This window comes from Stegodyphus dumicola, chromosome 10 (assembly GCF_044657685.1).
Source record: "Stegodyphus dumicola isolate Sdum_Otavi_A_Nest chromosome 10, ASM4465768v1".
Lineage (NCBI taxonomy): Eukaryota > Metazoa > Arthropoda > Arachnida > Araneae > Eresidae > Stegodyphus > Stegodyphus dumicola.
This window is the reverse complement of record NC_140777.1, coordinates 79,788,255-79,809,721: the sequence shown is the minus strand read 5'-3', so window position 1 is coordinate 79,809,721 and position 21,467 is coordinate 79,788,255. Positions and strand designations below refer to the sequence as shown.

The 21,467-nt window shown below is 34.5% G+C and overlaps 1 protein-coding gene across 3 annotated transcripts in view; it reads left to right on the top strand.

The window, feature by feature from the left end:
• The first annotated feature begins 6,411 nt into the window (after positions 1 to 6,411).
• Positions 6,412 to 21,467, top strand: part of Hr39 (Nuclear hormone receptor FTZ-F1 beta) — a 279,902-nt gene continuing 264,846 nt past the window's right edge. For 2 of the 3 annotated variants that reach the window (XM_085825122.1, XM_085825118.1), the window contains exon 1: positions 6,412 to 6,619. The gene's annotated coding sequence lies outside the window, so the exon portion shown is untranslated. Of the gene's footprint in view, positions 6,620 to 16,965; positions 17,097 to 21,467 lie in introns of those variants that run through there. The other variant, XM_085825120.1, reaches the window with a different exon arrangement.

Below are 21,467 nucleotides of genomic sequence, written 5' to 3'. Positions count from 1 at the left end.
AATTTATTCCTTTCCATTTTGAAGATTTGATATTTAACATTTGAATATTTGAATGATTGAATTTGATACCTAAACGATAATTTATATGTATTGCAAATACAAAGTTTCAGAAATTTTGAGTGAGTAACTAAGATAATAGAAATGGAAATAATAAAGAGAAACAAAACCGCTCGAAGGGCTTCATTTACGAAGGCCTATAATAAATTAGTGTTCGCTTACGCGTCAAACTATTACGCTAGCAGCGTATCACGGAATCTAAAGAGACTACTATATTCTAAAGTATTCATTTATTTAATTAAACATCACTCAGGTATATAACATACAATTAATCTTCAATAAGCCTAACTAACTACAGAAACATATTTTCCTAATTCTATGAATTGCCCTGCTGCCACTCTCATGAAACCAAACTAACAACGATTATTAGTGGCCAAAAAGTAAAAGTAATAAGTATTGTAAAATTATAATTTAAGTATAAAATTAAAGGAAAGTAAATACAAAATACAAACTACATTGTTTTGAAATCCAACATTAGAAAGCGTACTAACTGATGATAGCGTCGAATATGATGAAATTGAAATGTGTCTAGGTTTATTTAAACAAAAGGCAGACACTTTAGAATTCACTCATAACAGTTATTTAGGTAGTTTACAAAATGAAAAGGAAATCGAATTTATTTTAGTTGAAGAGTATCGCGAAAAGGTTTTAAGAATTCAGTTAAGAGCCAAACGGGTGATAGATAATTTGTTGAAAAATATTTCAAGTGGAAACAAAATTGATTGTTCCTATAATAGTCGTTCATTACAAGACGATAAATTACCAGAACCTTTATGCCAGGGGAACCTGAAGTTTTCAGATGAATGGTGCCACAATTGACAGTTATGGCATTGTGGCACTTTGTGGTTTTTGGAAATGTATTTTTCTACTTGAACGGCATTAGGTCTTTCAGTTCGTATATTCGGTCAAAGCGTCTCCGGGGAAGATTTGTACCAAGAAAAGCGGCATCGGAGCTCTAGTTTTCCTCTTTGTCAACTGTTTAACCCTATGAATGGCAAAACCCCCATTGGCTTCGACTGTAGTAATTTTTTTCAATGGCGGTTTGAGAGGGAAGTCCTCTTAGAAGAACTTTAATCGGTCTTTTAAATTTAGGATTTATCAGATATTGCTCAACAGCTTTCTCAGTAAAGATTTGAGGGAGTTTCCTATGATCGTCGATAGTACTGGGGAAAATTTTAATGAATTTACTATTTAATCTACCTAAAACTTTGGCGTCAGTGGTTTGCGATAATGCTTCTAAATAATCCGTCCAGTTATAATTATCGATTGGTTTAACTATAATGATTGGAATATTTGGAGCCTGGATCTGAGCTTGTTGCTGCCGAACGTGTTCCGTTTGGTTAACATTAACATCAGTATTAGTCACAATATTATTATGCGAACATTATGTGAATATTATTATGTTAACAGTATCAGAACAAATCCATCGTCATCAGATTTACAGTGTTTTTTTAGCATCATTAATATTTTTACGTTGAGCCTTAACTGAAGAACATGCTTCAAAACAGTACTAACAGGATTAACTTTAGGAGGAACAACGCCAGTACATTTTAGAAAACTCTGGTACTCACCCCCATGGTGCTCCAGATAATCCTTGTTTTTTCCAAGTAATCCAAGCAGTCCATCAATAATTGGGCTTGGCTGTGCAGGCACTTAAAGCTTTTGCTGTTTATTAACACCTTCCAGTTGAGTACATTCACCAATTAAGTTTTCTTCTTGATCAATGTAATTTTGACACATAATCATAAGGTCTTCTTGTGAGTCAACTCTTGTGAGTAGAATTATCCGCGGGAACGCTATCATCCGTCTGCAGCTCAATCTCCACCCCAATGGGCGGAAAATCACTTAAAATTCCATACCTCCTTCACCAATGGATCCAGACATTTGTGACAAACTTTATTATCCCGAAACAACATCGTTCTTGAACATAAATATACATAGCTATAGCCATGCACAAATTACTAAACTATATGTAAAAAACAAATGCAGACAAAAAGTTACGGACGCCCCTCAAATCACTCAAATGAACTATAAATTCTCCATATGAATGAAGCAACTATTTATTCAGTAAAAATGTAGCTTTAAATTAGCATTGCTAACATAAACAGCGTCAAAATAAGCCAAGAACACTGCGTCCTAAACATTACATAAAAACAACAGCACATTTACTTAGTAACGGTAATAATTGTTGCCATTCAGCAAAAAAGAAAAGTAATAACAAAAACATAAGTTAAAATACATACGTGAAGTAGTAGTTAAGTTTAAAAAACGATATTAATTATTGTACAATCTTTAACATGCTCCCACCTTGCAAAGTGAAATTTACAAACTGAACTTTGCAATTCAAATTTAGAATTAGCATAATTTTCAAATTTGTGAATGTAAAAGTTGTGCCCTATATAATTTCAAAGCTTGAAAAAGTAAAAACCAAGTTCATAAATCCATTCGAGGAGGAATTCTTGTTCTTCTTCCTGATCTACTTTTGGGAGGGTATCTCACTTCGACGGTATCAGTGTTGTCAACGGAATAGTCGGGAATAGTTCTGACAGATATGTCACTTTTTCTATAAGCCTTCAAAACGTCACCATCAGCTTTTGCAGACAATTCTAATGGATAGAGTTTTTGGAAAGGATGTATCCTCTTACCCATGTAGGTTCTTATGCTCGAAACTCTCGGAGCACCATCTTTTCCAGGACAAAATTCTAAAATTATTCCAAGAGGCCAATCAATGTGTCGGACATGATCATGCCCAGTTAAAACAATATCCCCAACGTTTAAAACATAATTTCTTCGTACTCCCTCAGGGACTAAAAGAGCAAGATACTCATTTCTAAATCTTTGTCTAAGATTTTCACGTAACTTCTGCAAATACTTTATGCTTTATATCAAGGAAAATCGGTCTACTTTGTCAAGATCTGGAGTCTCACTATTGCTGCCTCCACGAATAAACATTTCTGGTGTCAGTGGTTTCAATTCACACGGGTCATCTTGTATGTAGGTCAGCGGTCTAGCATTTATTACTGATTCACAGTCACACAGGATCATGTTCAGCTCTTCGTAAACTATGGTGGCTTTTTCTAACTCTCTACTCAGAAGTTGCTTGAGCATTACTGCCATCCGCTCCCATCACCCATCCCAACATACGGCTGTGGATGGAATAAATTTCCAAGTATTTTTCTGAGCTGTTGAGTATACGGCTATTTTGTCCAATTTAATGCTTCTAACGCACTGTTTGTTCCTCCAAAGTTCGAGCCGTTATCGGAGTAAAGCACTGAAATCCTATCTCTTCTGACAATAAATCGTCTTAAAGCTTGGATGTAAGCATCTGTAGTGATTGACTGGACTATATCGAAATGGATCGATCGGTATACGGCGCAAGTAAATAATACGATCCAAGCTTTACCTCCCGACTTTAGGTAAAGAGGACCAACATAATCCCCGCCAGATACCTCATTGACTTGTCTGCGTAACTCTAGGTAGCGGAGCGAAATGAACTTCCAAGAGTTTAGATCTGTAACGCTTGCACATTACACATTTAGAAAGAACTTGTTTTACTAACCTTTTAGCTTTAAGAATCCAAAACCTCTCCCTAAGCCCGGCAACTAAGACTGAAGAACCTGCATGCATTACTTTTTCATGCTCTTCGTGGATTAACTTGAGGACGACATCACAGGCAGGTAAGAGAACTGGTATCTGAAATCCGCTTTCTCAAGACTATTCACCAGTTTGATTCTTATTCTCAGAAGCCCTTCTTTATCTCTAATCAATTGCATTTTAATAAGAAACTTCTAGTCTTGAAAAGTCCCTAACTGTATGGCCTTCAAAAAGAGAACTTCTGATTTTTCAAATCTTCAAAACTCTAGTTACCTTTTAACTTGTTTTCATGTGAAATGTTATGGAGAAAATATAGAATCAATGCTGTTACTCTGATATTTCTACTATAGGTGGAAAAACAATCGCTACAGGTTTCTATTACTTGAATATTTACCATAGAAGACATGCTTTTTTGTTCTTTTCCCCTTTAAGTACTTCTTCTTCGTCGACATCTAGTTCTGTTTCGGTAACTGCCCATTCGCAAGGTGGAAGATTCAATCAATTAAGACCTTCTCACCATTTCAAAGTGCATAACTGCTGCCCTGAACAACCCCTACCGGGCAGATATGCAGGGTTTAAAATCCAGGAATGTGTCTCCATGCTTGAAGAGGTGTCAGATTCCTAATTTACGCAACACGGTTCTGAACAAATGCACCCCACGAATCTTCTCTTTTTAGCCAAGCTTGACTGTTGCAGAGTCAGTTCAGAAAGAAACTTCATCTGTTGGAAACTCTTTCAGGACATCCGAGAAACGACGAGCAGAAATAGTAGCACCAAGAAGGTCCAACATAGCAATTGTTGTTTCTTTTTTACCACAAACAGCAATTCTAATTTTACTCTGTACCAGTTGTACATGAGCAGTGCTTCCTCTACCAACTCGCAGAAAAACTACAGTCGAATGAGCAAGTTTGCTAGTTGCAAGTGCAGTGATGCAAATTGCATCACTGAAAAAATGTAATGAAATGTGCTCGAGCCCTTCATCACTGTAGAACCATCTTGGCACCTTAACATGTTGCAAATATTTAAGCTCATTTAGCCATTAAAAAAATCTTGATCCCTTTTTGAATCAACTTCTTCATTCAAACTAATTTTTAATTTCCACAAGTTTTATAGCCAAATTTTTGGACGCAGTATCACTGGACCAGTTATGCCGAAATGATAAACTTTGTGCGAAACAGTTAAAATATTTCTTTTGATGACTACTACTTTCGTTACGTCTTTCACATCAGGGATATTTATGGAAGGAATCTCACAATGTCAGTTCCACATCCTTCCTAGAACGTTTGTTGGACTTGGTATAGATTCAGATGGGTTAATGTACTCCCACCCTCGTAAATCAAGTTTTCCCTCAGCCATAATTTCAGTCGCAACTTCAATAAATTGCTTCAGGTCTGATACTGTTTTGACGCTAGTCAAGCAATTATCCGCATAAAAGCTGAGCATCATTTGTGGGATAACATCTTGAGAATATTTTTCACTCTCTCCCTTGGTTTCATCTAGTTTCCTTTCTAAATGAACGGACTACAAGAAACACCAAAAACAACTCTACGATGACGATAATGTTTGAGCTTCCCATCTTCATTATACCATAGAAATCGGAGGAAATCTCTATCTTTTTTATAGAGACTTGTTTGCAAAAACGTTTTTCATATATCAGCTGTTATGCCAAATTTATACAAGTGAAACTTCATTGATACGGAAGGAATCAATTCTATCAAATTCAGTCCTTTTTCAACATAATCGTTGAGACTGGGCGTTTCTTTTTCTTTAGAAGAAGCATTAAACACAGGTCTTCGCCGATGGGGCAAACAGTGACAAGATGACTTAATTCTTCTATAGGAACCTCTTCGATGATGCCTTTCCGCTCCCATTCTTTGAACATTTCTTCATAATCCTCATATAAATTCCGAATTTGAAGCTTACGGGTGGTCACTTGTAAACCTTTCAGTGCCAGATTACAATTGTCTGGCAAAGGTAAATGAACGTCAAGCCATGGTAAACTAACAAGTAAACGTTGATCTTCATCAATTGACAGTCCTTAAAAAATGTTCCGTACAACAAAATTTTAAGTGAGACTTGTCCATAAGCCAGGAAATATAAAATACAAAAAATAAACATTAAACTAAAAATGAAAAGGTATTCCTAACAACAGTGACACATTAGGAAAACCACGGAAACGCCTGTGCAGTCAGCCTGTCAGAGTCGTAGCTAGGGTTTTCAGCGCCAGGGACAACTGAAGATTTCGCGCCCCCTACTGCTTGCCAAGGATGGAAAACATTTAATTCTAAAATGCCGTAACATCAGTTTGGCGCCCCTTGGATCCTGCGCCTGGGGACAGATGCCCCCTTGCCCCCCTCTAGCTACGCCCCTGCAGCCTGTTGACCTAAAATGAAACCCTGGACTAACTAACAGCGTTCAGCGACTTTTCTACTTCGATGCTAATGGTCCTGAAGAATAATGTTTTGAAAGAGATCATCCTTGCTTTATGAAAATCAACTTTTCCTGAATAGGTTAGCTGCCTCTGAAGAATAACAAATCGAAAGGAAGTTGATTTAAGTAAGGAAGGTATGATATGTTTTACCGACTCTTTGGTTCAACTTTATTCTTTCAATTTTGATTAAAAGAAGTTCCACTAAATTGGACTTTACGCATAATATTAATTATGATTTATAAATTTACATTAGCCGCATTTCTTTACTGTCTTTTTTATTTTCTAGTTTAGAAGACGAAATGGCAACAGAGGCATGTTCTCTCGTAAACACCACTTTCATGAAGAGTTTGTATGCAACGTTTGTGGTGTGGTGACGCTTACTGTGAGCGTTTATGTGTTATTACGGTGTTTTGTGGGACTTTTAACTCAGTGTTGAATTTTTAACGTCGTTAGTTGTGCCATCTCTTGTGAATTGAAATATCTTGTGATAAGCCAATTGATTTATGATGTGACTTAGTGATAACTCAGCTGTTACAGGTGAGCCAAACATGATCATGTCATTCGTAAAGTGTCATGTGCGGTAAAGTTGTATTTTGTTTACATTGCAGAATTCTCATATCTGGTTATTTGATATGTTTTTAAGAGTGATTCGTAAGGTGATCCATATGTCGTTGACATTTTATATTTATTAACCGTGTAAATCATTATTTATATTTTCTTATTGGTACTTGTCATGAAATGTGAATGGAATGTGTTTCTGCTAATGAATTCGAAATTTTACAAACGCTAGAAGTTAGTTCTCTCAAAAATTAAAAGTTAGAAGTTATTTTTTCTGTCCATAGTTAATATAAGACACTCCATATATTCCGCGACAAACGTGGGAGTTTTCGAAAGTGGGGGATCCATTTCATTTTATTTATTATTCATGCCGTCATATTTCTTGTTGGCGAATGATCTGATCTCCGTTTCTGCTGGGATTAATATTATATCACCTCGGGCCTTACTTGCCGCCAGTATTGCTTGTGTCAGGTGGAAACATTCATATGACAAATTTACTACACGTAAATATGCTCGATTTCAGTGTCATATGCTGTCATATGTCAGATTTTAGTAACAGTTTATGTCGTGACAAAGTGTAGTGTTGTGTAGTATGAGAAATGAAAGTATAAGCACAAGCATATTGTAAAATAACATTATTGTCTTTAATCCAGTAATAATTTGTTCTTAAAATATAATTCTATCAATAATTTGTTGCCGATTACCTAAAAGCTGTGTATTGTCAGGTAAGTGTCAGTGTTATGTGTTTATATTCTCATAATGCTGGAAGTATTCCTATTTTTACATTAAAACTGTGCGTTTGGTTATACATGTGGTTGTGATAAAATCAGTTTGTTATGATTCTTTCATATGGGAAGGAGTATTTTCTGGTTTTTAGTTTGAATAGGGGTCGAAATCCTTAAAAGAAGAGTGATTTTCTTTTAAGTATTTCGAATAATTTAACAGCTTCTGATGTAAATCATTTAATTAATGTTAAAATATACTGTCTTAGAGAATTATGAGGTATTTTGTTTTTAATAATCCAAAAGTTTTCAGATCACTATAATTCTTAAATCATGGTAAAATTTGATTTATATAATTTAGTAAAATTAATTTTGTTTTAAAAAACCTTAAAACTGTGTTTTATTTACTAAAACAAAATTTTTTGTGTCTTGAAACTGCATTTTTTAACTTGATTATTTATATTACTTACTGTGTAAATTGTAACTTACTGTAGGATATGTATAAAATGTACTTAAACTGCTGCTTAAGAAGTCATCCTTCCAGGCCGTATTATCATCAAATCTTACGTTGAAGTTTGTATAGGGTCTTTACGGCCCTCAAAACAGAATATAGTCAGAAGTCGTTAATCCGGACTCATCGGAACTTCGACGATTCCGGATTATCGATTTTTCCGGATTATAGATCAGCAGTTTAAATCTGGTAAGATGGCATGCAGAAATTACAAAATTAAAAATATGAAACCGTAATTTATAAAATAAAGAACAATTATGATGTAAAGGGTATCAAAATTTACAAAAAGAAAAAGCTTAATATTTATTTGTTTACTTTATTAAACATTTCTTTCAATGTAAGTTGTTTAAGCTGCTTCGTTTCATGTGATAATACTTTCTCTTTAATTCTATTAAACAGACATAATTTCTTGTTTAGTTACAAACCTCCGTTGTTGAAGTCCTATAATTGCTGTGTCGAGAATACCGACAAATTTGTCAATCGAAATTTTTTCGTTTTCAATAACCTCTGTGTCACATTCTTCATTATCGGAAGCGAATTATAATGACGAGGAACTTGATTTAAATCATATCAAAGACGGAGTACATTGAGATGAAATACTACATTTAGTAAGGAATTATAAGCCAAATAAAATAAAAACATCTGCCCTGAAGATAAGGATAGTGCTGACAGATCAACTTCCAATTCATAACGCGCCGCTGTGTCCCCCCCCCCACCCCTGCCACACAGCAGTGTGAAATTGATAAACATATTTCGGATTTTGAAACATACTTTCGCTTTGTAGATCCTGGTTCTAGTTTAGAATTGGTTGCCTCTTCGATTAGTGACAATTTTTTTAAAAATTCTGGCGATGAAACCTCATTTCTGGTTACCATGATAGTTTTAACTTCCTGATTTTTAAAAAATGAAAATAGAATGATGTGTACATGGACAAATTTAACGCAGTGCGCAATGCCTAGTTTGTGCAATTGTAGGATGTTTTTTTAAGTAAAAACAGATCGATGTGTACATGGACGCAGAGTTTGTGCAATTTTTTGACTTTATTTATTTTGGTTCTGTGTAGCGTTCATCTTGAAATTGTGGCGCCGATCTTAGCGTCAAAAAAAGAATTGCTAAAAAACAAGGGGCACCCAATTGTAAACTTTTACCTAGATCCTTTACATATTAGTAAATATATATCGGAAATTCTATTTGACATAATCGAAAGTTCAAGCTTACTTTTATAAAATTGCTCTAACGGTCTGCAAAAAATAATAAGCCGGATCCAATTAGAAGATTAAGGAACAATGCAATCTGCAACATTAACTGAATTAGATAATTTTAGCTTAGCTAATACCGTCCATTATACATTAAACGCGCATGCGTAAACGTACTATGCGCATGCGCATATTCGCAGCCGTAAAGGTCTTACGTGCACGCGTAAAACGCTTATGCGCATGCGTCAATGCGACGCATGTGCAGAAAATTTGTAGCTTTGAGGTCCGGATTATAGATCATTCTGGATTATGGGTGTCCGAATTAACGACTTTTGACTGTAGTACCAAAGAAACATTATATGCATCTCGAAGTGAGAAAGAAATAGCAAGAGTGTGTTTAAGAGAGAGCTTTAAATACAGATTTAATGTATGTAACCAAAAGAGCGTGTTCAGTATATTAAATTGCTTACAGATATAGGTAAATTATTAGCAGTATTTTTCTGTTATAGTATGGGTTATTCAGCTTTTCAGTATGTTTTTAACTGCCCTCTAATTAACCATGCTTTTGAGTTTAAAAGCATGTAATCCCTGGTATCACTACTTTTAATTGAGAATTAACTGTATTAAATTATTTACAGTAAAATCTTTCTTATTAGCATTGGCAGAGAAAACATTCAAACAGTGAAGTTCAAATTCATCATCTGTTTTTAACTTTTTTTTCAATATTTTATTTATTAGAGGGTGAATATATGCTTTTTAATGAAAGCATATGGACTGATTTTATTATACAGTACAAAGTCTGTAATCCAGACGTCTATAATCCGGACCTCAAAGCCACAAACTTTTTTTTTTGCATTCTTTACCTATGCACGTTTAATGTTACGAATGCGTGTTTAGCACAAAAAACGAAGCCACTTAAACTACTTGCATTGAAAGAAATGTTTAATAAAGTAAACAAATAAATATTAAGCTTTTTTTTTTCTAAATTTTGATACCCTTTAGATCATAATTGCTCTTTATTTCATAAATTACGGTTTCATATTTTTAATTGTATAATTTCTGCATGCCATCTTACCAGATTTAAACTGATGATCTATAATCCGGAATCGCCAAAGTCCCAACGAGTCCGGATTACAAACTTTGTACTGTATAAAAAGGTTTTGAAGTGTAAAACTTCTTTTCAAGGACAACTTTCATGCATACTGTTTATTATGTAGCAGAATGACATAGCTACTCATATGTATTTGGAGGAGGAAAGCTGCAGGGGCGTAGCTAGTTTCCAGTGCCCAGGAACAACTGAAGAATTTGCACCTCTTTCTGTGTGCCAAGAATGGAAAACATTTCATTCAAAAATTTTGTAGCATCAATTTGGCACCCCTTTGGATGCTGCTCCCAGATACAGATGTCTCTCCTTGCCCCACCCTAGCTACGCCACTGGAAAGCTGAAAAGTTCATTATTTTAAGTATGCTTATCTAAATGTAGTGTAATAAAATATATATACAGTCAAAAGTCGTTAATTCGGACACCCATAATCCAGAATGATCTATAATCCGGACCTAAAAGCTAAAAAGTTTCTGCGCATGCGCCGCGTTGACACATGCGCCTAGGCGTTTACGCGTGCGCATAAGACCTTTATGACTGCGCATATGAGTGTGCGCACGCGAAACAGAATACGTTTTCGCGTGCGCGTTTAATGTATAACGGACGGTATAAGCTAAAATTATCTAATTATCCATTTCAGTTAATGTTGATGATTGCGTTGTTCCTTAATCTTCGAATTGGATGCGGCTTACTATTTTTTGCAGACTGTAAGAGCAATTTTATAAAAGTAAACTTTAACTTTCGATTATGTCAAATAGAATTTCCGATGCTGGAGCTCCCAAAGGATCTACAAAACAAAAGTATGTTTCGATATTCATCAAACAAGAAGTGGAATTGCTGCAAAAAATGGATAAAGACATGAAGAAAGTGACCTAGAGGTTAGCGAAAACGAAAAAATTTCGATTGACAAGTTAGTCGGTATTCTTGACACAGCAATTTTACGGGACTTGAACAGCAGAACTTTGTAACTGAACAAGAAATTATGTCTGTTTATAGAATTAAAGAGAAAGTATTATCACATAAAACGAAGCAACTTAAACAACTTACATTGAAAGCAATGTTTAATAAAGTAAACAAATAAATATTAAGCTTTCTTTTTTGTAAATTTTGATACCCTTTAGATCATAATTGTTCTTTATTTCATAAATTACCGTTTAATATTTTTAATTTTAGAATTTCTGCATGCCATTTTACGAGATTTAAACTGATGATCTATAAACCGGAAAAATCAATAATCCGGAATCGCCGAAGTCCCGGCGAGTCCGGATTAACGACTTTTGACTGTATTTTATTATACTTGTAACTGAACACATTTATTTAGAATGCCCAAATCCATCAGCCATTTAATCTTGCTATCAACGAGAACTTTGTCTAGAATGTATTCCAAGGGGCAGTTGATTTTACATCTAGTAAGATGTGAAAAAAGCAAACAACTGAACTTTTCAGTTGATATAAATTGCACCGGCCTTTGCTAACCACTACCCTTCAGAGCAAGGTTGGAGAAATACAGTACAAAGTCTTTAATCCGGACTCGTGTGGACTTCGGCGATTCCGAATTAGGGGTTTTTCCGGATTATAGATCATCAATTTAAATCTGGTAAGATGGCATTCAGAAATTACAAAATTAAAAATATGAAATCATAATTTATGAAATAAAGAGCAATTATTATCTAAAGGGTATCAAAATTTACAAAAAAAAAAAAAAAAAAAAAAAAAAAAAAAAAAAAAAAAAGCTTAATATTTATTTGTTTACTTTATTAAACATTTCTTTCAATGTAACTTGTTACAATGTAAGTTGTAATTTTAGCCCAGCTTATACTGTCCTTTATACATTAAACGTACATGCGTAAACGTATTATGCGCTTACGCATGCGCAGAAAGTTTGTAGCTTTGAGGTCTGGATTATAGATCATTCTGGATTTTGGATGTCCGGATTAAAGACTTTGTACTGTACTATGGACCAAAAGGTCTTTTTCAGTGCCTTATTTGGCCCACCAGTGGCCGAGCGGTAAAATCATTGAACACTGGTAGTTCAATCCGAGGTTTGAATACCCCGAATGGGCGTTTTTGTGGTTTCCCTATGTGTAATGTTTATACGAGCCAGTTTCCCTTACAAAGTACTCCACAAAGGCATCCCTTCCCTTATGCAGATAGCCCTAGTGTGCTTTGCTGTATTCGCAATACATCAGTACATTATGAGGGCAGATCCATGACGACCTTTTGTGGCACCCTTGTTATTTGCAAGATGAAATGGGAGGATCACCCCTCCATGGTAGAAATTAAAGAGAAAACTGGGACGGGTGAATTCTACAGTTCTCTGCAATATTTATTTCGAGTGCCAAAATAAACAATCTGCATATTTGTTCCAGAAGTGTATGAGGCCATTTTCTTTGTATGAGGTTGAGTGAAAATTATTAATCTTTTGTTTGAACTCTCCAACACCCTCAAATTTTAACTCATAACCCTTCTGTCGGTGATTTTTATCTTAATACTTCCAACTGATCATTTGTAAATAAAACCTAATTTATTGTTCAAATAAAAAGGGAAGTCTGTAAACAAAATTTCAAAATTTTAGATTATATTTTATTAGGTGTAATTGGCCATGAGTACAAACTGTTTTTTCGAAATTTATACTAAAAAAATAAAATGTTTGCTTTTCATTCATTTTTTTAATTCATAACTGTATTTTATTGGATAGTTGAATAACATATGATTTAATTTTTTTTTGATTAAAGAAAATTCAGGAATAAATATATTTAAAATAAATATTTTGAATCCGATACCCTAATTTAATTTCTTCTACAATATCAAAAACCTAAATTCATTCTGATCCGTAGTTATATCCACGTTACATTTAGGTATTAGTGAACAATGGTCGTAATATTCAGGTATTGAAGTATCCCATCATACTTCACAAGATGCATATGCATTAAAAAATCAGATCATCGATCCATCTGACCACTGCGAACACTGCTAGGAGTTACTGCCCGAATAAATTTTCAACTGGTTTAAAGTAGAAATGAAACTGCTTACTCATCTCCCCTATGTTTCTACTCAAAGTGAGCGTTTACATTATCAGGCTCACTATGAGTTACTTGGAGAAGTGTAAACTGGCCTTAAGTAAAAAAAAAAAAAAAAAAAAAAAAAATCTTTTATGATTTTTTCTTTCCTTTAAAATGTCTTTATTTCTGTTCTCTAAATTAATGTTTAGCATAATATAAAAATAATCACTTAATCATTCTTACTGAAAATGTTACGAAATAAGCCTAATTTAACAAAATGAAACACCCCTCCCAAAAGAAGTTCCTAAAACATTATAGTAAAGATTTTAAAATATTTAATTCCTGGTCTCAAAATGATGTAGTTTTTTTGTGGTATTGGGAAGCAGAAACTGATTTTGGAGTAGCAAAAAGGCACATGTGCTCCAAATTCTTGTATGGCATTTAATAAAATGTATAAAATTACATATACCTTTCAATTTTAGGTTTTAAAAACATAAAATTAAAAGGAGAACCCATCTGAAGACGTGATTTTCTTTTCATGACTTTAGGATTTAATTTAGAAAGATACAGTGTATTTAGCAGAAGTTAAATTAACATGTCCCTAAGAAGATGAGGTTCAAGCCCACAGTGGATATTGCGGACTGCCTTAAAAAGTCAGAACAACGAGAGAGCATAATGAGCCTGTTGCCACAGAGGATTCTGATGGCACTACAGGGACCCACGAGGTCGAAACCAACTTCGTGATGGAAGGAGATCTGGCCCAAAAGGTGAGAAACCTTCTGAAAATAAAAGTGGAGGTTTAAAGTCCGAACCCTTCATGCCAAAAGGGGTGCCGGCCCCTAAACACGTCTGAGCCACATATTCGTCTCAATAATGTGCCAGGATTGGCTTTGGATGTTGGAGACATGGCCTATTGCAAAATGCAGCTCAGATGAAGCATACTTTACTACTAGCGTTGTAGGAACTACAGATTTAAGCAAAGTGGTCTATAATGAGTTCATTGCATACAGTGGAGCGTTCAGTAAGAGTGTATCTTTAAGCATGTTCATGTTTTATGCTATGGAACTTTATTTGATGTGAATTTGTGCACTTGAGCTGTCCAATAAAAGCTGTATGTGAAAATCTTGCCGCTCAATAATGGACAGTACCTGAGCTCATAGCATGCTACCTGAACTATATCATGGTGGTAAAGGACTCGGCTGGCAGCATCGTAAGATATCGAGAAATAGCCCTGCCAGATGAGCAGGAGGTTGCTGGTGTGAATGGCTTTTATGAAAGAGTCACCGGTAATACAACTATCATTATGATAACTGTCCAGCCCCGGCATCGTGCACTGGATTGGTTGCAACTTTGATTTCATGCAAAATGATGTACCAAACGAATGGAATTTGCCAAATAATCTGATATCTGTAGAGGAAGATGCCGATCTGCGGACACTAAATCTGTTAGGATGGAGGCATGCTGTAGAACTTTCTGATGAACAACGCATTTGTTTACAGTAGTATGGAATTACTATAAATGATACACATGCCTTAACATTTCAATGCCGTTTCAAGTTCTGCTTCAAAAGCGATCTTATGGTGTACATCGATTGGCAGATAAATGAGTTATCCTCTCATACCAAATGTATGCAACGATTTGAGTGGCAGGAACTGTGGGTCCATGTGTCAAGACTTACTGCATGAGCAATATAGCCGGTATAGCATTTATGATTGTGGAATGGCATAGCTTGATGCATGACAGAAGCTGCTGGCTCAAGTTTCAAGATATCGAATGTGACGTGATCTGTTCGCTAGAAATGATGAAATATACAAGCTTTGGTGCTCATATGGTATCGATGAGTATACTAACATCCAAGAGGAATGGCTAATTTCAAGGATTAATACTTGAACTACGCAATAGAGTGGCATGGAATACACCAGGATTGCAATCTGAATCTGTTGATCCATTTAGATTGTTGAAATCAGTAATGATTTCCTGCAAATTTGAAAGAAATTGAATTTTAAAAAATTCCAATTTTTTTATATAATTGATTATTGAATTGATAAACAATATAAATGCTCTTAGAATTTAAATGATATTGTAGATTAGTTTGCAATGATAATTAATCATTTATTTGTTTGCATTAAATTTCATTTAAATTTAGTAACTTAAAATTTGCTTTTTACAAATAGAGAATGTTTGTTAAATTCAAGCATTAATTCAATCATATTTCTGTAATTTGATTAAAATATTTATTAAATCACTAATAATTATTTAAGCTATCTCTTCCCCCCAGTTTCTTTCTGGTGTAACAAAATCCTGGTTTAAACTGTTTAATATTCAACACATATTAAATTGAAATTTTGAGAATAAAATGTATAATAAGGTATATATAATTAAAAAAAGAAAGAAAAAAAGAAACACTTAGAATTTTCTCCCTTGCATTTATTCATCTGTAACATTTCAGTCAGGGTTGGTGTTTTTTTTTGTTTATTTGTAGTAAGTATATTGCTGGGATGCAAAAAAAGTCTGCAGATATTCTTTATTACATATGAGTAGTATGCAATGAAGAATATTTACAGACCTTTAGCAAGAGATAGAGATTTCTATAATAAAACATAATAAAATCTTTCATTAGACATCTTATTTTAGTTAAAGATAATTAGAAAGAGTTCCTAAAAATTTAGGCTAATGTTCTTTTAAAGAGAGAGCAGTGAATTTTGTTAGTCTGCAAAATAAGAGATTATCGCAAAAGTTAGTTTTTGATGAAGTAGGGAAATTTTACCTTATGTCAAGAAAAAATTCTTGATGTATGGTAGAAAGAAATATTTAAAAGATTTATGTCACTCTTTAGTTTTCATTATTATCCCTAAAAACATCTCAAAAATGTATTTGGTGTTTGGCAACTTGTGATAAGTTCAGTGGATAACATTTCCAAACACTGGCAGTTTGACTCGAATTGATATCCCAGCAGATGGTTTGCCGCATGGGTGTTTTCACGATTTTTCACTAATCTGATGTTTCTAGTATTTGGAGGTAAGATTTAATGTAAAGCATTTTTTTAATTATTTTATTAATCAATAATTGTTATTATTTTGTAGGTTTGTAAAAAAATGTGTTTGCTTTTCTTTCTTTGTATCTGATAGCATTTGAAGAAATGCAGTTTTGTGGGTTAGTCATTAAATCAATTTTTTTTGGTGGGTTGTAAATATTTTTTTATTCAGATGTATTTGTGGCATGGAACATATTATTTAAATTCTTCATGTATAAAATGCTTATAAATCTTGATCTATATGTTCCCCCCCCCATCAGCTGGTTAATGTTTCCAGTAATTTCCATCTGTAGCAAACATTGATTGAATTTTATTTGCATCACTTAATATGTTAATAAAATTACCTTTAATGTTTGGAATGCTGATGAACGTCCCGTTCAAATTCAAACATTGATTGGCATTTCCCTTCGCCGGAAATTCCGTAAATGATTCCTTTCTCTTTAGTCTTTTATACCGGTTACATTCGACCTGCGATTGCGACACGTGATACATTTTCTAACCGTATAGAATACTTTCCATCTACAAAATAGTGACAATGAGTGTATGAGAGAACCCGGATACTTCGTTTGAAACTTTCTATGCGTCGGTTTTTCAACCTTTGGAAGAATATTTTGCAATCACCGGCCATTCTTAAAAAGTTCCAGCTACTGCCGAACTGTGAATTATTAACCTCGCGCGACCTACTTTGCTCAAATAGCTTTACTCTTTTTCGCTGCTTACTTTCTCCATCGAATTTGTCTGGGCCACGAGAAACTGGTTGGCTTTTCATAACAGGCGCATAACATAAGAGTGAGATTGACAGATACTCATACTTCGAAAAACCGCGTTAAATCCGTGCTCCCTTCTCTCACGCGCACGTGTTGGGTCTTTTCCGAAAGTCCTTTTTCAGGTATGTAGGTTTCTGTGCTTGATTTGTTACTACATTTTTACGATTGCCAACAGTTGGGTCTGAGCACCGCGTTGTACGGCTTGGTTTCGGTGCCGCAGATGAAAATAGTTGCGGCTGCCGAATTCTTATAGTGTGGCTTTTAAAAGATTCTTACAATCTGGTATTAAGTTTTCCAGTTAATATTTCAATTTATTGACTAGAAGTTACAGCTCTTTAGAGTCTTAGAAAAAGACTAAAGAGCTGTAGCTTTCAACCAATAAATTAAAATATTAATTTGTCTGTTTTTGAAAAAAAAATTTATATTTCTTGCAAATAATATTTTAGTATTTCATTGGGGGGATTCATGTAACATACATTATTTCTAATTCAGGTGTAATAGTAAATCTATTTATTTAATTCTACATATCTCTGCCAAAATACACGTTATATATACGAGTAAAAAGTAGTAAAGCTTTTAAAATTCATGATTAATCTTTATTGTGTTACATTTTTCGTGATTATTTTAAAATTCAGTTTTGTCTTGCTGTAAGAATTAATAGAAAGAAGAAATTATAGTAGTTAGTAGATATTAGGTTTATTATTTTTTTCCTCATGCTGATATGAATTTTTTTCCCAGCAGTATCGGAAGTTCACTAAAAAGTTTTGTTCACTGTTCTAGGTTTTATATTTCAGATTGGTAACCGTTTTCCTCGTTTCGCTCTTTAATGTTTTGAGAAAAGTAGTTTAAACATAGTTTTGTAAAAAATGTATTATTATTTTGTTTAGAAAATAAATTCTAACATAGCCTTTGAAATACGTTTTAAACTTTGTCCCTTTTTTTTTCAATCTGCCCTTCCTCTTGAAACAAGTTATTAATTTTTCAAGTACCGGTAATGAACTTTATGTGTGTTAAGAGCTGTTATGATCCACCAATTGCCTAATTCAGGTTAAGATTGCTCAACATTAGTTGCACCCAAGTTCAGGTCTCGACGAATAGGTACGAATAGGTTGCTGTGTGTGGGGCTTTCACGGTTTTATGCAACACGAGTGTTATGAGAAAAAAGAAAACAAAGATCCATAGACCTCCGTGCAGGAATACCTTCCTTTAAGCGGGCAAGCCTTTCTTGCTGTACCTTAAAATCAATTGATTAACTAACTCTTACTCAGGGCTGTCCAACTGGCGGCCGCCAAATTATTTTTACGGCCCGCGAGTACATTTTACTATGAATAAATTTATGTTACTAAATTATTATTATTATTAATATTAAAATTATTTTACTATGTGAAAATTTAAATCTAATTTGAATTTAAAGTAGGTACTATTTAGTTTGCGTAACTTCACTTAACCTGGCTGAATACAGCAGCAATCCGTTTAACGTTTGATGATGGTTGGCTCAACGTTGGCGCCACATATTATATTTGTGGTTGGTTGTTGGTTGTTGTTTATCTATGTTGGCGCACGTGATGCGCACACTATCCTGCGCTATTTAGTTGATTCATGCAATCGTGCGAGTGCAGTCTTGTCCAGAATTTGTTGAGGGGTGACTGTGTTATAATATTATTAACTTAATTTCATATTTATTTATTAATTAAAATAATTATTGAATATGAGTGCTACTAATAAAAGAAAAATAGACCTCTAAAGTCGAGAATTTAAAGATCGCTGGGAGATAGATTATTTATTTATTCTGAACAAGAATGGTAAACCACAGTGTGTGGGATGTTTACAAATCATAGCTGTGTGTAAAGAATATAACTTGAAGCGCCATTATCTTTCCATGCATGAAAAAAAAGTATCATTCGTACACGCGAGACATGAAAATACCACTAGTGAAAAAAAATGAAAAAGCAGTTGGATCATCAAACGATTTATTTTAATCAAGAAGCATCTGTAGCTGCATCGTTTGAAGTTTGTGTAGAAATAGTAAAGGCAAAGAAGCCGGAGAATTCATTAAAAAATGTGCCATAAAAATGGCTGAAGCCTTTAATGACAACGAAATGGTAAGAAAATTTCAAACAGTATCACTTTCTCACCAGACTGTAAGCCGACGTGTAAACGAGATTAGCATGCATGTCACTAATAAATTAGAAAACCTAATCAATAGTTGCTGCTATTTTTCGGTAGCATTGAATGAACGCACAGACATTTCCGATACAAGTCAAATGCTTATCTTTATAAGAACTTTAAATAAAAACTATAATTATTCAGAAGAACTTTTAAAATTACTATCATTACACGGAACAACAAAAGGGGAAGATATTTACAAACAATTAAAATATTCAGTAGAGCAGTATGGCGGATTTGACAATTGCACTGCCTTTGTAACCGACGCTGCTAGAGCTATGACGGGCAAAAATATTGGGCTCTCGGGACTTTTGCAAAAAGAAGGAATAACATGTCGTACATTACACTGTATTATCCATCAGGAGGCATTATGTGGTTTATCCCTACAACTAAAAGGCGACAAGATTTGCAAAATTACTAATTTAATTCGCGGCGAAAATCGTTCTCTTACACACCGAAAATTTAAAACATTTTTGAATGAATTGGAAACTGAGTATGGAGATCTGCTTTTACATAGTAACGTTCATTGGTTAAGTGCTGGAAAGTGCTTGAGGAGATTCTTTACACTTCGAAAAGAAGTTCATCTTTTTCTCAGAGAAATTGCAGTCGATGAAAATTTGACAGCAAATTTAGTTGATAAAAATTTTATTTATTCACTTGCTTTCCTAACGTACATTACAAATTATTTAAATATTTTGAATAAATCCTTGCAAGGACAAGATCAAAATGTGTGTTGCCTTTATAAATATGTTACTGGATTTGGAAACAAATTAAAATTGTTAAGGTTTAATTTGGAGCAAAATAATTTATTTCATTTGAATCTTGCAAAGAGATCTATGAAGGTAATATAGAAGCGAATTTAAAAATATTTCTACCAAAATTCGATATGCTAATTACAGATTTCAATGAAAGATTTTCTCAATTTGATGATCTTAAACCGTCTATTGATTTATTTTGTGATCCAATTAATATTGATATCAACTCCGTTGATCTTAAATATAAAATAGAAATATGCGACCTGCAGGCTGATTCTTTTTTTACATCTTGTGGAGTAACTGTACTAGAAATATTCAGTAACTGGAATAGAAGTATTCAAATTTTTAGATAAAGAGAAATATCCAAAATTGAGAGATTTTAGACTTCAAATTGTATCAATGTTCCGAAGAACATATATCTGCGAGCGTGCATACTCCGATATGAAATACAGGGTGATTATAATTAAAGTTTAAGTTTCAAAACGCTATAAAAAAAGAACCACTGATGGAAATGATGTGAAATTTGAAAGGAATGTTATTGAAGAAGGCGGAAAGCGTATGGCAGAAGAAAAAATTTAGTTTCAAAAGTTAGCAACAGATGGCGCTGTAAGCGGGAGAATCACGACGAGAAACGAGAAATGATTCGTAAAACAACGGGTTAAGGTGGAAGTTAAACATTAAAACGCATTGACAAATTAGAATTGTTGAATAATTTTATTTGCATGACTGTACATATCACATCGAAAGGGACAAATTGGTTTCAAGAGTTTTGCGGCGACATACCGCATAAGAACCATTCATCAAAGCAGTTCGGAACTGTCGCGAGACTGGCGCAAAACATGTTCAATATGGTGTCCACCGTTGTGTGCAACAACTTGAAAGCGACAAACAGCATGTTCCACAACAGATCGCAGTGTCTCCGGGGTGATGTTCAGAATGTGTTGCAAAATGCGTGCCTTTAATTCCGCTAAATTTGCAGTTGGAGCACGGAACACAACATCCTTCAGATATCCCCTCAGCCAGAAATCACACAGAGTAAGATCAGGCGATCGGGACGGCCAGGCTGTAGGGAAATGACGGCTGATAATTCGAGCATATCCGAAATGGCCCCTCAGCAGCTGCTTCACTGGATGTGCAATGTGCGGAGGAGCGCCATTTTGCATAAAAATGATTTCATCCACACATCTACGCTGTTGCAGAGCTGGAATGACGTGGTTGCGCAAAATCGACACATACCTCTGACCAGTGACGGTTGCGATAACAGGACCGGAAGCACCCGTCTGCTCGAAAAAATATGGTTGTAGGATGAATGATGCCGTAAAGCCACACCATACCGTGACCTTTTCAGGATGAAGTGGTAAGGGGTGCGTTGCCAGTGGATTTTCTGTTGCCCATATTCGACAATTCTGGGTATTCACGTATCCTATCAGATGGAAATGGGCTTCAACTGTCCACACAATTTTCCACGGCCATTCATTATCCACTTCCATGCGAGCCAGGAATTCTAACGCAAACGTCTCCCTAGCTGTCAAGTCAGACGGAAGCAACTCCTGCACATGGCCAATTTTGTAC